Source organism: Chlorocebus sabaeus, chromosome 13 (assembly GCF_047675955.1).
Source record: "Chlorocebus sabaeus isolate Y175 chromosome 13, mChlSab1.0.hap1, whole genome shotgun sequence".
NCBI classification, from domain to species: domain Eukaryota; kingdom Metazoa; phylum Chordata; class Mammalia; order Primates; family Cercopithecidae; genus Chlorocebus; species Chlorocebus sabaeus.
Window position 1 is genome coordinate 84,276,866 of NC_132916.1, and position 27,731 is coordinate 84,304,596.

Genomic DNA, 27,731 nt, shown 5'->3' on the forward strand with positions numbered 1-27,731 from the left:
CAGGTTGTTGACAGAATTCATTTCCTTGTGGCTGAAGGGCTAAGGGTACCAGCATTTTGCTGGCCATGAGTTGAAGCTTCTCTCAGCTAGTAGTGGCTACTCACATTCATAGAAGCCATCTTAATTCCCAGAAACTGCCATTGTGCCTTGCCACATGGGCTTTCCCAACATAGCCTATTAAGCCAGCAAGGAAGACAGTTCCTAGAGCAAGTCCCCACCAGCAAGGCAGATATATATATACACACACACACACATACACACACACACACATATATAACATATATACACACACACATATATATGTATATATGATGTTATATATGTGATATACCTTGTTATAGATAATATATATTAGTTTTGTATATGTAATATATAACCCAATATCATGTGTGTGTCTGTGTGTGTATATATATATAACATAATGTAACCATGGGAATGACTATCCTATCACCTTTTATACACTCCATTTGTTCGAGGCAAGTTACAGGTCCTGACAATACTCATCAGGAAGAGATTATACCAAGACATGAATACCAGGAAGCAAGGATCATGGAGAGGCTCACTGGTAACACCCTAACATGTATCTGGCACAGACGTCTGAAGCAGTTCTCTCTGACTACACACATTTACTTTCTTTTAACTTCAAGCACTAAAAAAGGAACACATTTTAAAAATCATTGGGTTTATAAATTTGAATGTGAAGGAAGATAACAACAAATTACCCAACTCCTGATCCCAAACTTAATTCCAAAGTAAAAAATTACCAGGATATAAGTATAGCATTTATGTGTCTAGAAAGCTTTTAATAGATATGGTGTTAAAGACTCCTCCTGGATTCTGGGCAGATGACTGCTGGTACCCATGGCTATTTGGTTAGTTTGTTATTATGAGCATATGATAGCCCAATTCCCTGCCTGGGGCTAAGTCTCTTCATACTTCCTCATTTACCTTTCCTCCAGCACCATCAACATGAAATCATTAGTGAATCTCTTTTTGAAGGAAGAAGAGAAATAAATAGAAAGAGGAAGGATGAGGAGCCATGGAAGGAGGAAAAGAGGAGGAGGCAGGAAAGAGGAGGAGGAGGAAGAGGAAGAAAAGGAAGAGGAGGAAGAGGAATATCACCTGCAAAATAAGTTGACTTAATAACAGACCAAAGCCTGCTTATCTTTTCTCACTTTAATCATAGTCAGATAATTACAATTGGAACTTTAAAATACAGCTCGTGCCTTGACAATCTTTACGTAGACAAGGGCCCTGTTTTGGGTTTGCCTGCAGTTCACAAGCATACTAATTCATCATTTGAGTAATGGTGGGCAGAGTGCAGAGCAGTAAAGTGATGGAAGTAAGAGGAGCAGCTGATGTAGAGACCATTGAGGGACAACTGTAATATTATAGGAATGAATGATCATAAAGTCTGAGCTATTCTGTGGGAATTAAGAGGATAAAATTTGGACTTAAAAAGAAAAGGAGGATAAGAAAGAGAAATAAGCTGGCAATAACATAGACAATCAGCAATTATTTGTGGACCTGAACAGAAGAACATACACTTAAATACAAGAGTGAAGTTCGAGCTGTGGCTAGGAAACTGACACTGGCTGATTTGGGGAAAGTGTAATTTAGGAATAAAGAAGAGAGAGGAAGTGCTAACTCATTTTAAATCTCATGTTTTAAAAGACATACTAATAGTCACAATGTACAAACAAGAATTTGAGTAGGAAAAGTAGGAAAAGGGTAGGTAAAAGGATGTTGACATTAGATACTTCAAAGAGAAAGAAGAGAGATTTTGTGATATTGAAGACCTTTAGTTTCTTTCCTTATTAATAAAATAGAGTTCATAGTCAGACCGTAGACAGAGACAGATTGGTGATCAGAAGTTAAGCAATGGCAGTATTTCACATATGTGAACAGAAATTTATTAAATCATGACATTTATCTGCTCAGTACTTTGATAACATAGATCTATTCTATTTTTAATCCTGAATAATTTAAAAAATTACTCTACATTAAATATTTAACCTATTCAAAATTATCCTGTCCTAAATATATCAATTAAATGCATACATTATATGCAAGATCACTTTTATTAAACCAAATTAAATATTGAACCAAATTTAATAATTAAACTGGATTTCATATTAGATCAATTTAACACACAGTGTAAAAAGTTCAGTTTGTGCAAGAATGAAAGGGTAACAGAAATAAATATTGGATAGGTTAAAAAAGAAATGACTGTGAATTTAGTTAATAAAATATTCAACATTTAAAATTGTAAGGTAATATTCATGTGACATATATACGTATATATGTGAATGTATGCACGTGTGTATGTGTATCACTGTGCTGAGGCATGTAAAGATTTTAGACATTATTACTTAAGTAGACCCTTATTCTGGAAATATCTAGATAATCATGATTTCCCAGAATTCCCAGGTACCACCATAGCATTTATTTTCCCTCATAAAATACAGTCAGGTAAAAATAAAAACATAAATTACCTCTTATAATCCCTAACAAGAACTACCATACTCATATAAAAGACGAGTTGATACAGTGTCTGAGCAGTTGACTAGCTTCATTTACTCTCCAATTTTATTCATTCATCGAAGAAAAATACTTATTGAGCATTTAGTTGTGCTGGGAACTGTTCTAGGAACTCAGGACATAGAAAGGAATCAAACACAAAATGTCGTTACTCTTACAGAGTTTCATTTTAAGGCATCAGGAGGACAAACAAACACATAATGTGCCATTGGATGACAAGAGATATAAAGAAAAATAAAACAGAATAAGGAGCATAGAGATTGACAGGAAAAGAAACAACATTTTATTTAGACTGACAAGGGAAGGTCTTTCTAGGAAGGTGGTATTTGGGCATAATGAAAAGAGGAAGGCAGTCTTTCTGACCTGGAAGAAGAGTCACTAATCCTCAGAGCTGAAGATAGCTGCCATGGTTCGAACGTGTCCCCCAAAAGTTCCTGTGTTGGAAACTGTATCCCCAATCCAAAAGTGTTGGGAAGTAGGGCCTAATAAGAGGTTATCAGGTCATGAGGGCGGAGCCTCCTGAATCAATTAATGTCATTATCGTGGGAGCAGGTTAGTTATCTCAACAGCAACTTGTAATGTCCAGCCCCTGGTGATTCTCTTGCCCTTCTGCATCCCACCCTTCCACTATGACATGACCTTGGCCAGATGCTGGGGCCATGTTCTTAAACCTCCAAGTCTCTAGAATCGTGAACCAAATACACTTCTATTCTTTATAATTTACCTAGTCTGTAATATTCTTTTATAGTAGCAGAAAATGAACTAAGACAGTAAATAAGCGACTTCTACTATACAGCAGTCTCATATATTCTACCATAAATTTTCAGCATTCCTTGCAAATTGTCCCAAAGGAGAATGTTAAACCTGAATATTCAGTAAGTTTTGAAGAACAAAGACATCCTAGAAAGGTCTCCAAATCCTAAACCCTCATGCAATATCAAATTAGAAATAAGTGTTTACACACATACACCAATGAAATTCAAAGTATAATTATTTATACGTAAAGTTTGAATCAAGGCTAGCCTCTAATAACTGATATACAGGATTAATGCTATCTTCTGTTTAACTTAAAGTAAACTAGAACCTGCAGTGTATAACCTTTCTAAAATACAACAGTCCAATTTTCTGTCTTTGTAAGGAGGAAACATCAAACGAGATTGAAACTTCTTTGATGATTGAAAAGCTTACAGGGCCTTCCAGTCCTCACTCTGAACATTCATTCTCACTCTGCTTGCAGTATTTGAAGAAATAAAAGGGTAGAGAATAACACTGAATTTATACCAAAAGCAAGATATTAGCTGGAAATATGTTTGGGTCTAAAGCTCTAAAATAAAGCTGCTTTTCATAAAATCAGTTTCTCTAAGTTTGCTGAATTTTATTATTGAGATCTATGATTACTTAGATTCTAATTAGTCAATTTCATTATACAACAATTAATTATTTTATAACTTCCGTTTCTGAAAACTTTAGCAATTAGAAAAGGAATCAAACTAATACAATTTAGCTTCAAATGGAGAAAAAATTGGGGTGGTTTAGTACTTTACATATATTCTATTTTCCACTTTATTGTCACAGCTCTTGAAACCACATACTGTATCTCTATCTCATGGATAAGTATAACAGTCAAAGTTAAAACTCTCTCAGTCAAGACCTATCATCTGTGAAACTTGCTTCCCCAGGAGATTCTTCCTTCCTATTGTTGTGATATTTTATCTAGCAAAGCATCTCTATAACATGTATTTGGTAGCTTTGTTTGTTTGTTCCTAACAAAAATAGTGAGAAACCAAATTTATTCCAGTCAAATAAAAACCACTTGCCTTGTTAGCTTACTGCTATTGCTGTATGTCCTTGGTCTGAGAAGAAAGTATTGTTCTTTACTGGATCCCTCATACTATTAAAAGAGTGTGTGGCTTGCTATAGGTACTCCAAAAATTGAATTCAAATGAACTGTACTAAATTATCTAGAAGCCCATACTATCTTTATCTCTTCAATCCCCATTGCTTGCACCTGACATGATTTTTGCCAAACATCATTAAATAACATTTGTCTTATTTTACATATCCTAGTATTCATATTTTCATCTCAATGGAATAAATCTAATGAAAGTGGTAAAACATGTCCTAAAGGTAAATATGTCTTAACCATCGCTGCAAAAGCTGTCTTCTCTTTTGCTTAATATCCCTTGATTTGCCTTGCAATGAAGGAAATACATAACTGTCTATAATCTACACATGCTTTCCACTACATCTTCTTGATTACATTTTGTTTATAACAAAATAAAATAATTAAAATTACACCTGAGTTACTCCCCAGGATAAGAATTCCTGATACCAATTTCTTGCCAAATTCAAAAACAAAAAGGGGTTTTAAACAGAACTAAATTTCAGTGTTCCTGTTTGCCGTTGTATACATGTTTTTAAAATACAGTAGCCATGCATTATTTTCTTCTATCTACTTTTCTAATATGCAAGATGATGTTATGCACGCTACAGGTACACTGTAAAAAAGATTTATTTATGCAGCTTTGAAGTAGAAATAAATAGCTCTCCTTTGGAAGTTTAAAAATAAATTTTAATTTATTTATTTGATGATATTTTCACAATTATATAGTATTATTTAGCAGTGACCAATATTATTTTCAATACAAAATCCTTATTGTAGTAGAAAACGAGATATTTGAACTTGCGCTGCACTGGTTAGTGTATCATTGATTGGAAAGTAAACCAAGTTAGGACACATATTTAGGCTACAGTTGTCCTTTTTTATTTTTATTTTTTTAATTTTTACTCCTCAATTTAAAGAGAAAGTTGGATCATAGCCATAATTTTTCTTGAAAATGGGAAAATGGCTTTTGGAACACCGAATGGGTAGAGATAGAACAACAATTCAATAATTAGGCATTCTTACAATCATTTGCTAAGCTGGACTTTTATAAGCAGATTTATAATTTAATTTTCTACCTATATACACACACTGACATACTGTTGTTTATGTGAAGTTTCAACATCTCTTTTTCTTTCTCCCTTCCTTCCTTCCTTCCTTCCTTCCTTCCTTCCTTCCTTCCTTCCTTCCATCCTTCCTTCTTCCCTCCCTTCCTTCTTCTGAAACAAGGCCTTACTCTATCACCCGGGCTGGAATGCAATGGTATGATCTCGGCTTACTGCAACCTCTGCCTCCTGGGCTCAAGTGATCCTCCCACCTCAGCCTCCCCAGTAGTTGGAACTACAGGCACGTGCCACTAAACTCGACTAATTTTTGTATTTTTTGTAGAAATGGGGTTTCACCATGTTTTCCAGGCTGGTCTAAAACTCCTGGGCTCAAGCAATTCACCTGCCTCAGTCTCCAAAGTGCTGGGATTACAGACATGAGCCAACATCTCTTTCATTACCCTAGATATGGGCAAGTCCCAAGACAATGTCCTGTGAAGACGTCATTGTGTTATCAAACCTCAACAAATATTGTATGTGCAACAAAGTCATAGTTATTCTATTGTTACTAAAGTAGTGGAAAAGAAGAATATCAGATATTTCAAATATCACCAGCAGAATTCTTTTTCCTTTGGTGTGATATTGGATCATGGCTGTCAATTCTTCATGACTTTCCATAAATATATTTATATGTTCATACCTTTACCATATGACTTTATAGTTCTCCCACTAAAGGCATAATATATTTATCTGTTTCACTAATGTTGGGACTGTGACGTACTTGGTCAATGGAATGTGGGAGAAGTGAGAAGGTCCTAGTTCCAGGCAAAAGTCGCAGAAGATATCAAATATTTCTACTCATCTTTATTCACTCCAGTGTTTCACTGTCCTGAGAACAAGTCTCAGGTAGCTGCTGGTCCATGAACAATAAAAAAGTACATGGAGCAGACTTAGCCAACTTCAGCATGGACACAAGCTGCAGAGTGTCCTAAAGCAGGACTGTATCTGTTGACCTTCAGGCCAAAGGCTAAGAAAAAAGAATGCCTATTATTATAAATTGCTGGTTTCTTTCAGTTGTTATACCGCATTGGTGCAACAATAACAGACTATACAGATATTTTGTCCACAATAAGAGAAAAAAGAAACAAAGGAAAATAAATGCTTCTCAGAAACAATAGCTAATTTAATAATACAATAATACAAGAATAGCCTGTTATTTTAATAATGAAAACTATGACATTTGTTAGATGCTAAAGACTCCTATGAATAGACCTAAATACAAGGGACAAAGACAGTTTGACTATAATCACCATTTGAATACAAAACAAAGGATTGGGTTATAGACATATTTACAAACAAACACATGAGGCTACTTGAGGTTCATTCTCCAGCATCAATAATTATACAATTTATAAGTTTCTTGGAAAATATAAATTAAGATAAGCATATTTGGCTGGAGGAATCTTTGGAAATTTTGCTTGCCTCATAGCATACTTTTAATGCTAGGAATCAAGAAATGGCTCATCTCAACCTAACTCAAACATTTTACTTTCTCCAAATTTGTATAACCTCCAAAATTATTGTAAGTTATTACATCTCCTCCCATTATTTGATTTTCTTCACCACAAAAAATCTTGTTATGACTAAAAGAAGTGTCTATTTAGAGGGAAGCTTATTAGGAGAACACAAACATTTACGTCTTCTTTGAGGAAGTCCCTGACTCTACCTTTACTGTGACTTCCAGAGAAAAGAGAGAGAAAGAGGAAAAAAGAAAGATTTTTCAGATTATTTTTTCTATTTCTTCCTGAAACCAACTGCAATCATATACGGATATATGTCCCTGGATTCTATGAAACAACACTGTACCCTTAAAATAAATACTCCTCTTTGCTTATGAAATACTATATGTATTTTGAATCATATTCCTGCTACTTGAAACTAATTGATATAGAAATTAGTTCCAGGAGTGGAAACTGCAATTGACAGACCTTAAAATATAAAACTGGCTGAAGTCAAAACATACAGGACTGATTCTAATCCTTCTCATGAGAAATAATTTACTTAAAATATCTTCTTCACTTTCTTAACAATTAAACTACATGCTCTACAAGACTTAGTGGAAAAAAGGTCAGAAACATAGAGTATATTTATATTTTCTATATACACTGTAACTAAAGTCAGTCCTCAAAATAACTAAAATGTAATAACAAAGGAATTACATATGTTTCCTAACCTCTTCTGCCATAGTCAAAGATCTAAGCACTGATGACATTTACATGCTAAAAAGCCTCACTGAAACCCAGCAATCTCAAACTCTATAGCACTCTGAAGCCAGTGAACAAACTGGAGACTTTATAAGCTTAGGAATGGAAATGAAAATGCCCAGGAAAACCAAAATATCAAGAAAATTTCAAATTGCCTAAAATGACAAAGTTACACAAATAAGAGATGTCACCCTTAGATAGATTAGGAAAAATGTCTCCTACTATGACTACACAAGCCTGTGGTTTCCTATCTATGTTGTGAAGGACAAACCATTAATCAAAGCACACATTTGATACACACAATTCATTGTCCTGGTTCTAAGAATTAGAAGTCATTCAGATGTCCAGTCTTGACTGTGGGCTTGAGAACAATGATTCCATTTGCTAATGAAGATCTCAAAAAAGAAACTGATGGGCACCCAATTATAGCTTGGATATAAATCTCATACTCACTAAACAGAGAGTGGTGATTGATTAAAAATTCAAGCAATGTTCAGGCGCTAGTGTTTCTACTAACACTAAATGAACCATAAGGACAGCACAATAAATTCTAACTGAAAACCTTCTTAGTACCAACCTTCAAAAACAATGGATTTTTAGAATTTTCCTAGAAGACAAAATTGGAGCAACATATCGGACTGACCCAGCTGCCACTAAACTTGGAGGATAGGTAAAACTCTCATGATGGGCTCTGCAATACTTTTATATATCTAGGAATGCATGTATAAAATTAGTGTAACTATCACCCAAATAATGTACATTGTACCTATTAAGTCATTTATCATCCCTCACCCCCTCCCACACTTCCACCCACCTGAGTCTCCAATATCTATTATTCCACATTCTATGTCCACGTGTTCATATTATTTAGTTCCTACTGAGAACTGAGAACATATGCGTTTTGACATTCTGCATTGTTTCACTGAAGATAATGGCCTCCAGCTGCATCCATGTTGCTGCAACATATATTATTTTATTCTTTTTACAGCTGAATACTATTTTATTTTATATATATAAAATATATATATATACACACACACACACATTCTATTTATCTAATCAGCCACTGATGGGCATTTAGGTTGATTTTATATCTTTGTTATTATGAATAGTGCTGGGATGTACAAGTGCAGGTATCTATTTGATATAATGACTTCTTTTCTTTTGGGTAGATACCCAACAGTGGGATTGCTGGATCAAATGGCAGTTCTATCATTAGTTCTTGGAGAAATATCTATACTATTTTCCATAGAGGTTATATTAATTTGTATTTCCACCATAGCTCTCTTTATTGATCTTCCTCATTTTGCTGTGTTTGATTTATAATTTTTGAATTATATCAAAGTACCTTGCTTGGACTTTCACATTTTTATACATATTTGCCACATTTGCTAACTAATTCAAATTTTACTTACTCTTTGGGTAATGTAATAGAAATGCAAGATTGTAATCAATTGTTAACCTTTAAGTAATTAAAGTCACGTGAAACTTCTCTACGGGAGAGCCTCAATTTTCCACTTAGGCCAAAATGCAAGTCAGTGACAGAAGAAATTTCTGATTAAAAAATATCTAAGATTCAAAGAAATCAGGCTAAAGAAGGAAGATATTAAAAGTGAAATGTAATACTGATTTCAAACACCACTATTATACCTCTTACATAAGAAACTGCTTGGCTGAGAACCCGGATTCAGCTGTTACTCTACTTAGACCCTAAAGGTTAAACAAGATACTTATCTATTTATTATCTCAATATGTTCACCAAAAAAGAGGTGTGGGTTGAGGAATGCATCTTTATCTGGGTGTGAGGTTGCTACTGGGACTAAGACGCATTTAACACAAGGAATAATGTTGGTATTGACAAGTTAGGGCAAGTAAGCTTGGAAGGCACATTTGATCTTTTGTATCTACCTGAGGATGGACATTTAATATAGAAATACTTGGGTCTCATAATAAAATGCCTCCTAGGACAGGTGACTATTTCCTACCAAATTTTTAATGCTCTTATTTTCAGTGTTTAAGATATATATTAAAGTGTTTGTGGCAATGAGAGAAGTCCATGTCCAAAGCAGTGAGAAATTAGTCCAGGAATAATATAGTGAATTCCAAAGTCTAAAATTCATATGGAAAAGTATTTGTGGTATATAGAGCAAAGGGTCACAACACACCGATGTGTCCAAGTCTAGAAACAGCAGAACCTGACGTCCCAATACTGACGAGGATGCAGTCGCGAGTATCGCAAAAGTGAAGTGAGCTTGCTATTGGCAGATTACGTTGTATTAGGTAGTAAAGGGTGTCCCAGGGAAAATGTCAATAAGAAAGTAAGAAATACAGAGCTCTATAGAAATCAACAATGGGATACAGAATTGAGACATTTGGCATGAGAATAAATGTATAATAGAAACACTATTGAAAAACAAAGCATTTTTTAAAAACCTGCGTAACACACAGACAAGCAGGGGATCCATAGTACATCTCATGGGCCTTCCATTAGAAAAGCTGGTCAGAGGAAAGCCAAAAGGAGAGGTGGCAATAGGAGGGCAGAGTGACATTAATTACATAGCAGAATAAAAGGATCATCCTCTCATAGGAAAGGCAAGCAGGGCTGATCTGCCCTTTTAGATAATTAATCCTAATGAGGTTTAAGATCCAAGTTCTTCCATTCAGGCACTTATTCTGGAAATCAGTGATATACTAAAAATTTAACTAACCCAAATATCTTATGATATCTTCTTCTATTTCTTCTTTAAGGTGTAACACAATTTCAAGTGAATAAATACACCCTGAATCAAGGGAAACGAGGGACAAAGCATCTGTACATTGTGTAATCCTTGCTGATTGCAGAACCATTGGGTCAATTCTGTGTTTCCCAGAATTATGGTGATTCTGATAGGAGATCTTCATAGCCTCGTAAGAATTTATAGTAATCAAAGAGGTTTTTCTTCTCCCGTAAAAATAAGAATAAGCTGGGAGGGAGGGCTGTGAGGACAGGAAAGATCTTTCACCTTAGTGTTACTGAGGGCCAATTTCCCATTAACAGGCTAGTCCTGCAGGACCAGTTCATTAACCATGAATGCTTTGTTTCTTCACAGAATGTTTTGCAGCCCTGATGAGCTTGGCTTTGAGTGCCTCCCCAGAGGAGGGAAGACTAACTGATGGGAACACAGCAGGCTAAGCCTATGTGTTCTAAGGAAAGTGTACAGTTGCTAATAAAGTGTTTGGATTTTTCTTTTCTTCTTTTCAGGTGCAGAAAGCTCTGAGGACCCTGATGTGCTGCTTGATATTTTGATCTCAGTGTAAATCTATGCAGTTTTTGTGCATCTAAAATTAGGTCTTCAGGAGAATGTATTACTTGATGTATTTTCAGAGAACGTAGAGCTAAAATAAGAGCATTTTATAGAAAAAAAAAAAATGTTAGAAGTAAGTGGATCTGCAATGACCTTACACCCAAAAGAGATAGAATCATAGGGTCTAACATCACTGAATGAGACCTCAAGAGGCTAACCGCCCATCTCATTCATAGACAACATGTCAGAAGGCTGCATCCCCTTGAACACAATGATAAAAAGTCCCCACCTCTCAAGATAGTTCTTTTATTTTATAGCCATTTCTAATTATTCCATCATCAAAGCACCGGTCTCAGGTTTGCTATTTCGGGTTCATAATAAAAATCTAATTCCTAAGCCTTTTTTTTCCATCAGATTTTGGAAAACATCATGTCCTCTGTCAACATTATTTCAGATTAAAGAATCCCAGTTCTTGTGGCATTTCTTGTAACATACTATTTTCAGTCTTAGGAACCTTGTGTTAGCATATTAGTTAGGACTGTTTGGGTGCATGTGACTGAAATCCAGTGAAAATGAGTTAGGCAATGAGAAAAATGTATTACACATGTCCTAGGATGTTTCACAAAATCCAACAATTGTGAATCAATTATTCTCTGAAATCTCTTTTAGTATAATAAAGGTTTCTTTTAAATATGATGAAAATGGGCTCAATAATTTCTGACTAGTTCAAAGAAATATTTACCTATTATCTCCTCTTTTCTGACTAGCATATGTCTATTAATGCAGTAGTTGTCAACCAAGCCATTGCAGGAGTAGAGAGTGTTTTATATGTGAGTTATTTTCTCATTGCCTGGATGTACTACTGGCAGTATTGGGTGAGGCCTATGGATCCTAAGTCTCTTGTCAAACAGAGACTGCTCTGCACAGTGAAAAATTATCCTGCCCCAAACCCAGTAGCCGACCCATGAAGAAATGCTATTAATATAGTCAAGGGTTTTGAAGCTATCACAATGTTAACACAAAATTCACTTGCTGTAACCTCCTCAACTCTTTTTTATATGAAATTTCACTAAGTGAAATCTCTATCTTACCAATTTGGCAATTGAACTTTTGATTCCAGTTGCAGGTTTGTATTTATTTTAAATTCAATTTTAGTTATTTTTTTATCAATTACTTCAAGTTATTATTCTTAGTTTTTAAAATCTTGAGTAAGTCATTGTGGAGGTACTGTAAAGTAGTGGCTAGGTCATGGGCTGTAAATCAGACAGACATGAGTTTAACTACTCCCTCTACAAACTTTTAAGATAGGTGACCACAAGTATAAATAACCTCTCAAATAATGCATCTACCAGATGAGGATATAATGATTAGCTCATCCTTTGGTTGTAAATATAAAGTAAAAGAGCCTAGAATAAAACTGTCCAACGTCCCTCGGCAGTTACACTGGTAGTCATAATTATGATGATTCACGAATTTCATGAGAATGCCTTATAGAGATTCCCTTCATTATTGATATGAATGTTTTCATATGCCTGTACCATGTCCACAAGAGGCCTCTAGTTATAATGGTCTTATTCCATTAATCCCCAGAAGAGATCCTTAACATAATAGGCAGCAGTTTTGTTGTCAATTATTTTCAGCGCTTAGGTCATAAATTGTCCATTGTGTATGTTTCTTCAGCTTTAGTTCCACCTACAGCATGTCCTGCCATTCCTAGTCTTAAATGAATCCCCTTCTAGAGAAGAAGCAAAATTTGTTTCAAGTAATTCTGAATTCATACTTTTCCAATGAAAAGCTAATTAGAAGAGTAAAGTTGCAAGTTTTTAAAATTAATCTATTTTCACATATATTTTAAAGTATTCACAGATATATGAAAATGTAGGCATAATTATTGCTCTTCATATGCAATCTTCAAAATGTAATCATTTACATTCCCACATCAAAGATTATTGACTAGGCAGCTATCTGTGGATCCAAATAAATCATTAAATTCAGCCAAGGCCTGAGGCAGCACAGATCATTGGTGGAGCACATTGCTTAGGACCTAAATGAAATAGACCTATGTTCAACACGTTTGTTGTGGGTTGGAAGGGGAAGAGAGAAGACCTATAAATCCTGCTCAGATTTAAATAAAAATAAAATAAACATTTGAAGATCCAAGTATATCTCTGTGTCCTGACTTGATATCTTTGAAGCAATGAGAGAACTCAATTTGACAAAGTCCAGCCAAGAGCAGGCTTATGGTAGGTTTCCTTAACCCTCCCTTGGATAGACACATCAGATGTGCAGCTACTACTACATTTTTTAGAGACTCCCTATTTGGGTCACACAGGAAAATCTGCTGTTTCCCATGTCCTGAGAACATAGTAGTACAGAGAGCTCCATGTCAACATAACTCATTAGACCAATTAAGGGTATGACAGGGAGGAAGATATGGGAGAAGGATTTCCTGCCACCCTGCATGTGGCTGCACATGTGTGCTGTCCCCAGAGGGAGGCACAATAGCAACCTGGACCCGGCGACTATGCAGGAAAATACATGCCTGAGAGCTATGGATGCCCCAGGTGATTCCATCATCTTTTCCTTTTAATAATAATTCCTCTCTCATCTTTTAAGTTTTGTAAGAATTCCTCAAACAATATGTACTAGCTCCTGGGAAGGTATAGGGTTATACCATTTTAAAAGTGCAGTTTATGCCCATAGATTAGTAGAAAATTAAAGATTTCAGGGTCTTCCATACGTAAAACTCTACCTCTAAGCCACATCAATGTATTCTTTCGGATATGTACATTATTGTCTACCTGTAGAAAAATTTGTGAAGCATATATTAGAGTGGGAAGAGATGTTTTGAAACCTAACTTGGCTGTCATACAATTTTGCATGATCCATATTCTAATAATAATTAATGAGGGTCTATTGAAGATCTATTTCTAAGTACTCTGGCTTCCTTTAATTCTGCCCACAAATCTCTGATACAGATTGTTTTACTTTACATTTAATAGATAAAATAAAAAGTTTTAAAAAACCTGTTTAGGTGAGCAAAGGAAAATACCTTGCCCAAGATCACAGAGTAAAATATCCAGATTAGTAATTGTGATAGTCACACGCTATACCATATTAAGAATGTATATACACACATATATTTATATATACATACAAATCAAAACTATTTCCACTTGATACTTTAAAACTTACCTTTAAAATGTTATATAGGCAAACATTTTATTTGAGTACATGCTTAGCATATATTTATGTTAACATTATTTGAAATAATTATCCAATAGTAGCTGACTAAACATAACATTTTAAAGTTTTCAGAGTATTGTTACATATACTGTCATATTCCATGCCAAAAACATACTACTACTAATAATTACTTTTTATCATTAGGAATTTTGCTAGGCTAGAGCATGCTAAATTAATCAAAGCAGATTTTATCTTCACATTTCACAAAGGAAGTAACTAAGAACCTACGTCCTAAAATAACCTGCCCAAGCTGACAGGGCAAATAAGCAGCAAGACTAGCACAGGCTCCAATCCAAATCTTCTGGCTTCAAGGCATGCGTTCATGGGAATATATGTGTGAATAGAGATTTGATATGTTATGGAATTTATACATTTGATCACCTTTCTCAGCCAGCAAGAAATGTATCCGAAATTACTATAAGCCTGGAAAATAGCTTATACCTACTAAAATGTTGTATAAAATGTTTAAAACTCAACAATGGCATGAATCCTGGAAGTTTCCATTTCTGCTGCACAGACTTTAGTCATGAGCTTTCTCTTGGAAAGCGGTAGCATTCTGAGTCAGGTTAACTGTCTGCATGTGCAACTGACAGAATCGTGTATACTCACCCGCTCTCCTAGGCCACTTGTGTAAAAGGCTGTGACTTCAATGTATTTTTGTACATAGTTTCTTTTATTATGTGCAACTGTGAGCTACTGCACAAACAGGCAACCGAAAGCATAATATGTTATCTGTTTAGATTTAGGATGCATCAGAGTATAAGTGCTATCTAAGCTAGGTTGCATTTACCTTATATTGGCCAACAAAAACAACTGCTTCAGTACTTGAACCCATGGTTTTGACTCCGTAGTTCTTTTAGTCAAAGCAGGTAAATCCCTAATAAGAGCAAGTAACTGGCTTAATCATGGAATGAACATAGTAAAATTAAAATGTTGATTAACAAAATATCTATCATAGGAGAAGCCACATGCGTTGTACCCATAACCTATATTGCACTATTTTCATAAACAGGTGATTTAAACAAAGACTTTAGAGGAGCACACTAACATCAAGGAAACAAAAAAATTACATAACATTTAGATAAATACCCGTCTGGTCCTGGCATGCAATTTGAGTAGAGATAGAGTAGTTGCACAGACTGTGCATTCTGCAGTCTGGCTGTGGTCTGCTTGGAACGGCAACTGTATTTTAATGGCAAATTCAGAGGGATAGAATGTATAGTTATTGCAAGCTTGACTTTTCTAGTAATCTTTGGTCTGCTCTAACATTCGTGACTTCTATGGTAGTGGTAGCGTTTTATAGTTTACAGAGTGAGATCATTTTAAAAATACTGTTATGCAGGCAATTAAGATTAAAGCCAACTTCCCCTTCACACTCTCAAGTAATATGCTTCTGTATCCAAAAGATAAGAACTTAAGAAATGGCTCACTGTGACAGGCCAGTGGGCCTAGAGTCCAGAATTCTGTCTCTGACAGTGACAGCAAAGGGTTTTTTTAGGGGATTGCATGGTTACCCACCATGACATTACCCTGAAGAAGCAGGAAGTGTATATTAAGAACACCTGATGGCCTTTAACAATCTGTTAGGAACCTGACATCAGAATGTATCTAATCCTTTGTGAACTTACACATTTATTTGGCTTCTGATGCCTTTACTACATCAGGCGGCCTAGGACTAGAAGTCAAACATCCTTTGTTTCAATCCAAACTCTTTACTGGTTAAACGAACTTGGGGAAATCCTTTTATTTCTCACAGCCTCAGTTTATTTATCTATAAAAAGCAACCATAACCGTTCTGCCTACATAATCAAATTTCAAAAAGTTATTGTAAAGAACAAATGAGAAAATGAACATAAAAAATGCAATGATCCAGACTTAAAAGGAACATTCTAATTACCTTACAGAATTCCCAGGCTCATCTCCTGAAGCAAGTTACTGACTGCTTGGAAGAGGTGATGGACATCTAAAAGGTGGAGTTCTCACTAGGCCATTGCTCTTTCAGATAATTAAGTATATCACATGAGAGCAGACAAACAGTTACGTTCTTTGAATAGACAATTGTTAGTTTATACTACGCAGGAAGTACAGTCTCATCTTTGCCTTTTGTTTCTAAAAATAAAAATAATTGATTCAAAAATAATATTAAACACTTACTATGTCCATAGGCTACTGTTCTGATGACAAGTAGAGTTTACATTGTTTTATACGCCTATATATACCGCTGATTTTAAAACTGGAACTCAATGTGGTTTTTAAGATTCAGAAACTGGTTCCTCACATTTGTCTGTCCCTCAAAAAATCTAAAATTTGGGTGAAGAATAACTGCCTCTTCCAGAAACCGTGTTGATTTTCTACAACAAAGAATTAAAAGTTGTACCATAAAATATATAGCTGAAAAAGGAACAATTCAGTGTGAGAAAAAAGAAATTAAGAGGTAGAAGAAATATGCCCTCAAAGAGGAATATACATTATCCAATCAATTTCCAAAAGATTATGATGATGCAAATCATTAAACAAATTTTCAAAATTTCAAATATTTTGAACCAGTTAAAGGCTCTTTTGCCTTCTTCAAAGCAGTTCCCAATTTGTAATTTTCCATCAGTTATCCACACTTTACCATTTCTGACATGTACTGACCTTTCCATATTAATAACTTCTTTACCGGATTTACAATTTTGCTAATACAGCTGTCAGGGGTGTGTTGTTGTAAGATGTGAGGATGAGAGAGGTCAGCAGTTTCAGTAACACCCTTTTTAGTTAGATCATGAATTTGTAAAGATGGTACAGGACTATCGTTGCCTTTTCCAGATAATTTAAACTGGGAAATGCGATAGGAGACAGTGGGACATTGCAGATTAATGTATCTTAAAGAGCTCAAAGAGCAGATTTAGAGAGAAACGAAGATTAAAAATTCCTAGAAGATGAAGCTTCTACTCCTTTAAAGAGCTAAGGAAAAACATACTCCCCAAAATGTCTGTTTTTCACTTGTACCTTTACCAAGATCATTACTTTTTTAAAAGTCAAGTACAGTATTGTGCCCCAAATGATCTACTCTGTAATTCCACTTTGCTAATGATCATTCTTCTTCGCTTTTATTGAAACATTCATGAGGAAAACTCAGGAAGAACAGGGGAATTCCTCTGAAGCCTGCACAGTGCTTTCAGTGTTTTTTTTTTTTTTTAAATTTATTTATTATTATTATACTTTAAGTTGTAGGGTACATGTGCATAACATGCAGGTTTGTTACATATGTATACTTGTGCCATGTTGGTGTGCTGCACCCATCAACTCGTCATTTACATCAGGTATAACTCCCAATGCAATCCCTCCCCCCTCCCCCCTCCCCATGATAGGCCCCAGTGTGTGATGTTCCCCTTCCCGAGTCCAAGTGATCTCATTGTTCAGTTCCCACCTATGAGTGAGAACATGCGGTGTTTGGTTTTCTGTTCTTGTGATAGTTTGCTAAGAATGATGGTTTCCAGCTGCATGCCACTCTATTAAGCTATCCTGTGTGATGGGTCAACATACTACATCTGAGACAATTCGATTTTAGACATGTTAACTGCTTTACCACATCTTGCAGTCTCTGACCAAGCAGCATTTCGCTTCATCATTGTAGTCTCTTCATTTATTTTAAGACCAAGTCACAAGAACAACCTTATCTGTTTTTGATTGCTCTGCCCAGTCTCTAAAATATCTGTAATTGTTATACATTTGAGTCAAATTTATTAACAGACATATGGTTATAATAGAGAAATCACTCCAGCTGGTGAAGCCCTAAGCTAAGCCCACAATAATTTGATCATTTGCAAATCATTGTTACTTGAATGTTTCCTTAGTACAGCTTAATTATGACTCGGTTCAGTCCAAAGTACAATGCACTTCCTGGGAAAGAAAAGAAATTGAGTGCTCTCAACACAAGTAGGGCAAACTTTGTTATTGATGTAGATCTCTCCTGCACAACTGAACATCTGCTATTAAATGTGTTTCTAGTCTCCATGCTAGCTTTTACCTTCATCATTCAAACCTGGCATGAAATTTACATCAACTGAGAATTCATGTTATTTACTCATTGCTAACTATTACCATCCCATTAAATTTTAGCCTATAATACCCTCTGGAAAATTAGAAATGTTTATAAAAATAAATGCACATATAAGACAGGGAGATATTTTGCCTTTTTTTTCCCAGAAGCTCTCTGACAGGTGGTCACCTTGAAATTATGCTGTGATAGTACAGCAGATTTTTAAAAAATTGTCTTGATACAGAAGGTAATCGAGAGCTCTTGGGAGCCAGCTCTGCATTTTTCTGAGCAATCTTTTCTGCAGTTTAAATGTGTTCATACAAATCTTAAATGACATATAAAGCAATTTTATTCTTCAAACTTTATAAATTAGTCATTGCATTGTAATTAAATGTCACAGAATGGCAAATAATTATCTTATTTAAATGGTTAATATAGGAAAAATCCATCAACTATCAGTCTTGAATATATAAACGTGGTACTTGAGATTGTATTGATATAATTAAACTTAAAAGCAGATTTTATTTGTGTGGCCACACCTGCCGCTGACAAACCAAGTTTGAAAACTGTATTTGGCTACAGGTCTCACAAAGAGTCCACATCTCTTCAACTCTACTTCAACCCACCCATACTTAGGTAAGTATTCAGGTATAAAACCTCTATGGTTTCTTCTTGCCAGAAAGAAACTTTGAGGGTCAATGTATTCCATGTGAGAGGCCGCGGAAATTTCTGATTAGTATCAATTTCCTTACCACTTCCTGTCTTTCTCTTTTAACTGTTTCCTATGGCCTTGGCAGATTCTTGGAATTTATGCTACTAAAAATGAGGCCCTTGTTCACCTCTTCCATGGGATGAGGACTATACTTTAGGCTCATAGCTCACTCACGGCAGTTTAAGAAAACTGTACTGCTCCTATCTTTCAGAACGGTACTTAACTTTGCAAAAGCCCATTGAACAATTCAGCAATTATGATGCAATGTGATACCACACTATCATATTCCTCTTTTCAATGTCCCTTTCCCCTTTATTATACTGGGGACCATTATCATCCAATTCTCCTGCTTAGGGGTTGCTTTGCTCACCAAAAACATACACTCCTAGGAGGAAATAAGGAGTTTGAGAGCAAGTCCTTCTTAACCCTCTGACAAGGCCTAGGGCCCTTCTGTAAAATCCATACTGGGGTCCTAGTAGGGGCAACTAAAGTTAATGCAGGACAGAAAAGTTGATTAGGCAATTGGACCACATGGACAGAACTACAGAGCAAACTCTATATTATTCCATTTCTTTGGCCTTGATAATGCTCTACCATTTAGGGCAGAGGATCAGCCAGTGAAGACCAAAAGAAAATAGATAAAAATATTATCCAGAACAGAAAAAGAGTATTTTTCCCCTTAGTCACTCTTGTTGAAGAGTTTGTATCAATCCACAGGGGAAGAAACCTGAACCACATTCTTGCAAACATGCACAATATATGTGTTACAGATATATTAAACAAGCAAGACTCCTGGGTATAGAGTAAAATAATGCTTCTTTTCTCTCAACAGCTCTTTAAAATGTGTTTAGTGGGGAAAGTTTCTTCCTTGCTACCTGATACAAATTCCCATGATTCCATAACTTGTTTGATCAGTCTTAGGCAACAAGAAATCCTATGATTTAATCACAATTAAATCTCAATTCAGTTATTTAGAATATCTAGTCCTAAAACAAATCAAAATTCCAAACTCATTTTGAAGTTAAATCTTTTTCTATTCTCTTACTGGACCTGTATCAAGCAGTAGGCCAGGGACAAGGATTGTGGTCCTTCTCTCCTCCCCTGCCGTGTGCTTATATCCCTCTCCTGTCTTCCCAATCAGGGTGTTTAGTCACATTCCCTCAGGCACAAATAGGGAAGGAGGAAAGGTAAAGGCAGAAAAGTTCTTACCTTATGGGCATTCATTAAATTGACTTTGTACTCCCCAGATATATCATGTATTTAAAGTTGACTTCATGTTTGGTGGCTAAGTTTGTAAATTTAATATTTAAATTTTTTTAATTTTTTTCTAAAGTGTTAATGCTATCTCAGGCCCTCTGGGGACTCTCTGAAGATCCAGGGAGAATAGACATCAGAATTATCCCAAGCTAGAACGTCCCATTCCCTGATGGTTGAGGGTTGCCCATCTGATAATTAACCCCTCTGAAAACCCTATATTGAGAATGTAGTTGTAAAGATTGGCTGAAATTTAGATTAAAGAAAGAATTAAGGAAGAGATCTGAGGAACAGTTAAAAAGTATTAGAGTTGGATAGAATTGTTACAAGAAATTGAAAACACAGGACACAGTTATGACAGAGTGGGAGACTTGAAATAAGATTATGTACATGTTGCCATTACTAGTTGTGAAATGAACTGGTGTAGGACAATGGAAATAGATGGCTGAAGTAGGATGGGAGATGTGATCATTGGAAAGCAGAGGTTAAATGGAACAGCCATTGTATTGAAAGATTATCTACTTCAATAATGAAATCTCCCCAAAATAACATAAGGGTCATGTTGGAGATACTGATAATGAGCCAGGAGTTAAATCCTCAAATGAAATGAAGCAATGATCTAAAAGTTGGTACAACTAGAAAGGATAGTGTGCAATTACATACCTGAGGGTTGAGATATTGTTTAAAATCAGGAATGAGAGTTGAAGTACTGACTAATTACTGACTGCATTCCAGGCAGCACAATGGGGTTATTTTAGGTTTGGAAATGTGGAGGTGGCATTAGAATGGCATGAAAGGGCCGCACAGGAGGCAGTATCTCCAGGGCCCAGGAATTAGAGTCTGAAGAAGCACTTAAACTCTATACTCACGGAACAATATCAATAAATAAGGTCCAGAACATTTAACAGATGCCAATCTTTCAACAACCAAATGATTCCTACTTGATAAACTCCATTACAAAGACCCAAAAAGGAGGAAAGTTCCCCCCAAATACATAAATAACATACAAGAAAAAAAAAAAAAAGTTGGCAAATCTCACATCCCAAACTAGATGCAACAATCCTATAATAAAATTAGTAAGCTACATCTATCAATTATTTTTGAAATCACAATAAGACTGAGTTTGTTAAAGGAATGGAAGAAAGGTTAACATGCAATTTATTCACCATGTTATTAAAGGAGAAAAATTAAAAGCTTATATTCATCTCAATAAATGCTCAACATTTTGATAAAATTTAAAACCCTTTTATGATTTAAAAAACAGCAAACTAGAAATAGAATGGAATTTCCTTAGTCTGAAATAGGTTATCAAAAGCCTACAGCAACTTTTATTCTTAATGGCATATCATTACATGCTTAACAAGTATAAGCAGAAACACAACTGCAGATGAAATCACCAAACAATTTAATTTTGTTTTTCTATCATCTCTTGGTTCCTTACTCCCTTTTGAATTTTATCTCAGTTTGATGAGTTTGCATTGTTTAAAAATTGTATTAAGCATTCTAAATGGAATTACATTGAATTATTGATTTATTTGAGAATTGTTATCTTTACAGTACTTATTCTGCTTAAGTAGGATCAAGAAATATCTCCTCCTTTTATAGATCTGTTGGGCCCTGAAATAATGTTATATTTTAAAGTTTTTAAACAACATTTATTGAATATTTTCTTGTGTCTTTAATTGTTTTTGTTGCTATTATAAGATGCACATACATTGGAATTTTACAATATGCTATTGCTGGATGTAGACAAAACATTGATTTTCATATACTGATTTGCTTGCAGCAAAGTTTCAAACTTTATTAATTCAAAAGGCTATCTATAGATTTGTTAGATTTTCTATGTAGTTAGTCATATCATCTGTGAAAAAAGGAGGGTTTTCTTTCTTCTTTCCAATTCATTGAGTTGTTATTTCTTTTCCTGATCTCACTGTGTCCATCTGGTAAGTGTGGAGGAGAAGTGGTCAGTGACAATGGTCAGTCTTTGTTCTTCCTGTTTGTCATGGATATTTGCCATTCTTTTGGCCAACTAACACCTGAACTTCCTTCCTAGTAGAAATCTTAACAGGAGGCACAGCTCACCCTTAGAGTGAAAGCTAAAAATGTGAGATGTTCACTTTTCCAGCTCTAGGCCACTTCAGAAGGCCCATGTGACTTAGGCTTCTTCAACCGAACATACCCTCTGCCAGATTGGATGAGTCAGCTAAAAACAAGCAAGCAGCCAGGGCAGCGGAGCATTTTTTCTGTGTAATGCAGTGATAATAATCTCTGCAAAATCAAGTTTGCAGTGCAGAAGTGACAGTGGAACAGGTAGCAAGGGCTTTACTCTAACACTGAATTCCTAGAGCACAAAGTGCTGCTGTGCAAACCAGGAGCATTTGGTATTTAACTGCACTCCAATGATCCAACCAATTTTTTTTTTTTTTTTTTTTTTTTTTTTTTTTACCTATCTAATAACCTTTTTGAAAGCTTACTTTCTGTTTAAATCAAGCAATCCTCCCACCGCAGTCCCCTGAGTACCTAATATGTGCAATCATGCCCAGATAATTTTTTTGTGGGGGGCAGGGGTTAGTAGGTAGAGATGGGGTCTTGCCATGTTGCCCAGGCTGGTTTCAAACTCCTGGCTTCAAATGATCCTCCAGCCTTGACCTTCTGAAGTACTGGAATTACAAGGATGAGCCACTATGCCCAGCTTTGCTGAAGCATTATATTTTTAAATTTTATTTATTTATTTATTTATTGAGATAGAGTCTCACTCTGTCACCCAGGCTGGAGAGCAGTGGTGCAATCTCAGCTTTGTCTCCCGGGTTCATGCCATTCTCCTGCCGATGAAGCATTTTTATAACAGTTTTGCATTTGCCTTTACATACCATCATGGAGTATTATTAGCTCAAGCCCTAAGCTAGAGGTTTGATATATCGTTTAGTTAATATTGTCACAATGAATTCAGGAAAGATACAATTTCAGGCACAGATTTCTCACAGAAATGTATTGCCATCCAAAGCATGACAGAGTAAGGATTCTATGTTTTCCTAAACATGTTTTGGAGTTGTAGTCATTCCATGGTCCTGACTGATAAGGGACTCTTAGTTTTATTGCTTTGTCTTGCAAAACCCTGAAGCTTTTTTTTTTTTTTTTTTTTTTTTTTTTTTGAGACGGAGTCTGGCTCTGCCGCCCAGGCTGGAGTGCAGTGGCCAGATCTCAGCTCACTGCAAGCTCCGCCTCCCGGGTTCACGCCATTCTCCTGCCTCAGCCTTCCGAGTAGCTGGGACTACAGGCGCCACCACCACGCCCGGCTAGTTTTTTGTATTTTTTAGTAGAGATGAGGTTTCACCGGGTTAGCCAGGATGGTCTCGATCTCCTGACCTTGTGATCCGCCCGTCTCGGCCTCCCAAAGTGCGCTTTTTTCCCATTCTTATGTGCACTTTAAAGACCAGAAGAAAATTCAACTTCTTACTACGATTGAATGTCTCATATCAGAACAACCAGAACAACTTTCCCAGTAAATATGAGAGCCAAATAATGAGGGAGGGAGAAAAGAGAGAGAGAGATAGAGATGATAGTGATAGAGACAAAGCTAAAGAAAGAGGGAGTGGGGGCACAATTGTTTGAATGCTTTGAAAAGCAATTAAGGAAGGCAGAACTCAAAGTGCCAAGATTGAACAATGAGATCACTTGGACTCGGGAAGGGGAACATCACACACCGGGGCCTATCACGGGGAGGGGTGATGGGGGAGGGATGGCATTGGGAGTTATACCTGATGTAAATGACGAGTTGATGGGTGCTGATGAGTTGATGGGTGCAGCACACCAACATGGCACAAGTATACATATGTAACAAACCTGCACGTTATGCACATGTACCCTAGAACTTAAAGTATAATAAGAAAGAAAGAAAGAAAGAAAGAAAGAAAGAAAGAAAGAAAGAAAGAAAGAAAGAAAGAAAGAAAGAAAGAAAGAAAGAAAGAAAGAAAGAAAGAAAGAAAGAAAGAAAAAGAAAGAAAGAAAGAAAGAAAGAAAGAAAGAAGATACTGGAGCAAAGTAAAATGCCCTGAGATAGTCTTACATTCAAAGTCATTTCAAGACATTTGACAATTTGAGGTAGAGACATGTAAGGCAATATGCAGCCTCAGCTTAGAGCTTGTGAGAGTATCACTGAATTACAGAGACAAATATAAATTTGGTGCTAACCCAACCCTGACTTCGAAATGCACCATGTCAAAGAAAAGACACTCACACAAAAGTGAGTCCAACGTTTAGCTCTTATTTTCCACTTAAGGCATTTGATGATTTCTAAGCAAGATGTATTTTAGGCAAGGCTCTGAAAAATAAAGAAAAAAAAGCAGCTGCTAAGAGAATAAAAGAGGCAAGCAGAATTTCTGTCATTTTCATGGAGCTACAGAAACCAAAATTTGAGTTCAAGACTCATCAAAAAGAAGCACCATAGTAAATATTGTGGGCTTCCAGTTGAGATTTCTAAAATGGGCAGATTAAGGTAATCTGTTCATATTTTATTTGCCTTCCCAAATAAGGTTGAATTATCTCTGCAGGAATATAACATCACAAAGAGCCTCTCAATTTTGCATACTCAGTATCCAGCAATCATTAAAAACTGTCTATGTGTGTTAGGAAACAGAAGAAAGTTACTAAAAGCCAAGAGAAAAGAAAGTCTTTAAATATATCCATAGGTTATCCAGATATTTAAGCTATCATGCAGGAATTTAGAAAATATTATAATCAGAAAAATAGAAAAAATATAGAGAATTTTGCCAAAAATTAAAATGCATTAACGAATGTATCAGAGGGAAAAATCTAAAACTGAAGTATCACCAACTGAAAACAAGACAAAATGGGTAGACTGAACAGCAGATTAGCTAGAGAGGGAATAGAAGATTTGTGACCTTAAAAGGTGATGAGATTAAAACTAGCTTTAGCATTCTTTATACTAATGAGAAACACAAATATTTAATACGTGTTCGCTTTACGTTTGGATGATAGGCATAATTTTAACTTTTTGAAAGTTTACTTTGTTTTTAGAGGTTCCACCTGGATGCCCAGGTGGATTATCCCATGAGGCAAGCCACCCAGACCAGAAGATGTGGCTGAGGGTTAAAACAGTCTAAAATGGGTGGTAACAAAGGACATGACATGTATCAGTAATGACCCTGGGACTAAATGCAGCAATGGAGGCTGTTGCTTTTCCTGTCAACCTTGCTCTTGCAAGTTTTCCCAGAAATATTAACTAAGAGGAATCCTGGAAAAGCTGCAACAGGATGGGGTGAATGTGAAAAACAAGCGCATCTCAGTAATGTAAGGCATAGACTATGGAATATACTATTGATGGTTTACCCATACACACCTGGATTCCTTTAACTAGGTTGATGTTCTCCATTCTCCAGCTTCTATGAGTGCTGCTGCTAACAGCTCACATCTGCAAGCTTCGCTGGAGGGTTCTTGGTTCTCCAAGAGTGCTTGAAATTATATCCATTCTACCCCCATGGGAGATTACTTCCAATAACTGGATGTTAGAAGGGGGTACAGCAGCTCCACAAAAGCTCCACTACTCTTGCCTCAAAGTGTGTGTGGTGCGGGATGGATATACAGTTGACCCTTGAAAAACACAGGTTTCAACTGTGAAGGTACACTTACGTGTGGATTTTTTCCAACCAAATGCACACTGAAAATACAGCTTTTGTGAGATGCAAAACATGCATTTGCACTGGGTCAAATTTTCCTATAGGTGTGTTCCACTGAGCCCACTGTAGTCCTGGAGCGTACACAGATTTTGGTAGAGGAAGGGATCCTGGAACCAATCCCCCACGTTTACCAAGGGACAGGGACAACTGTGCTCTGTTTTTACATTCATGCTCAAGAGCTTCTCACATGATCAGACTGATGTTGAATTCCACCTGAAGCCCTTTCTCACTTAAATTTACCCCTTCCCTGTCCTATTTTCTCATCCTCCAAAGGATTCCCCTTAAAAATCACCTACAGTAGAATATTTGTCTCAACATCTGTTTCTAAGGGATGCAACTTAAGATACTTCCAAAAATGAGTTTACAAAATAGGCGTGGCACAAATTAACACCGTCGGGAATAAAAAAGAAGATATTACTAAGTGGCAACCATTACAAAGATAGCAAGAGAATATTATTAACAACTTTATGTTGCTATGTTTGAAAATAGACATGTTCTTTATAAACAACTAAGAAAATAAACACAAGGAGAACATAAAATATGATTATCCAATGTCTATTAAGATACTGAATTTATAATTTAAAGCTTTCTTAAAAGTAAACACCTGACCACATTGCTTTATGGGGAAAAGTGTTTAAACACTTAAGAATAATATTAATCTTAGAAAAACACTACCAGGGAATAGAAAAATAAAAGCATGATCTTAATGTGCTTAATAATAAAACCTAGTAAGGACAGCCAGGGGTGGTAGTTCATGCCTGTAATCTCAGCCCATTGGGAGGCCTAGGCAGAAAGATCACCTGAGGTCAGGAGTTTGACACCAGCTAGGTCAATGTGGTGAAACCCCGTCTCTACTAAAAATACAAAAATTAGCCAGGTGAGGTGGCATATGCCTGTAATCCCAGCTACTCAGGAGGACGTGGCAGAAGAATCGCTTGAACCCAGGAGGCAGAGGTTGCAGTGAGCTGAGATGGCGCCATTACACTCCAGCTTGAGCAACAAGAGTGAGAGCAAGACTCCATTCTCACCCCCAACAAAGAAAGTCAAAAAATAAATAAATAAATAAATAACAAGACAAAACAAAACCTAATTAGGACGTTACAAAAAAGGATAGTGAGAATTCAATGCCTCACAGAAACGTAGATGCAAAATCTTAAAATGATAACAAATTTTGACTAGAGATACATAAAACTTATAGATGAGTACTAGGAAGCTTGTATAATTCAGGAATGTAAGGATATTTTAATATTTATAAGTTAGTCAATGTAATTAACTGCACTAACCAAATAAAGGTGAAAAATCATATCGTTATCTCATTAGGTACAGAAAAATTCGTTAATATCTAACATTACTTATTATAAAATCATTAATAAATTAAAGACAGGAGTAATATTCCTCAATCTAATAAATCTAATAAAAGCAGCTACTAAATATATATGTGTGTGTGTATATATATGTACATATATACACATATATACACACACACACATATATATACACACATATTTATAAACATACTCAGATACACACACACATATTCAAGCATTGCACTTAGTGGTGAAATATTGAAAGGTTTTCCTAGGCAGTTATGGATTAAGACAATAACGACTATTCTTTCTTTTATTCAACACTACATAGGAGGTCCTAGCCAGTGCAATAAGGAATAAAAAGTAAATAAAAGTTTTAGGAATTGCAAAGGTAGAAACAAAGTCATTATTGTCAAATTTCTCAGGTATTTAGAATATATAGTTCTAAAATATTAACTATTAGAATTTTTTTAAA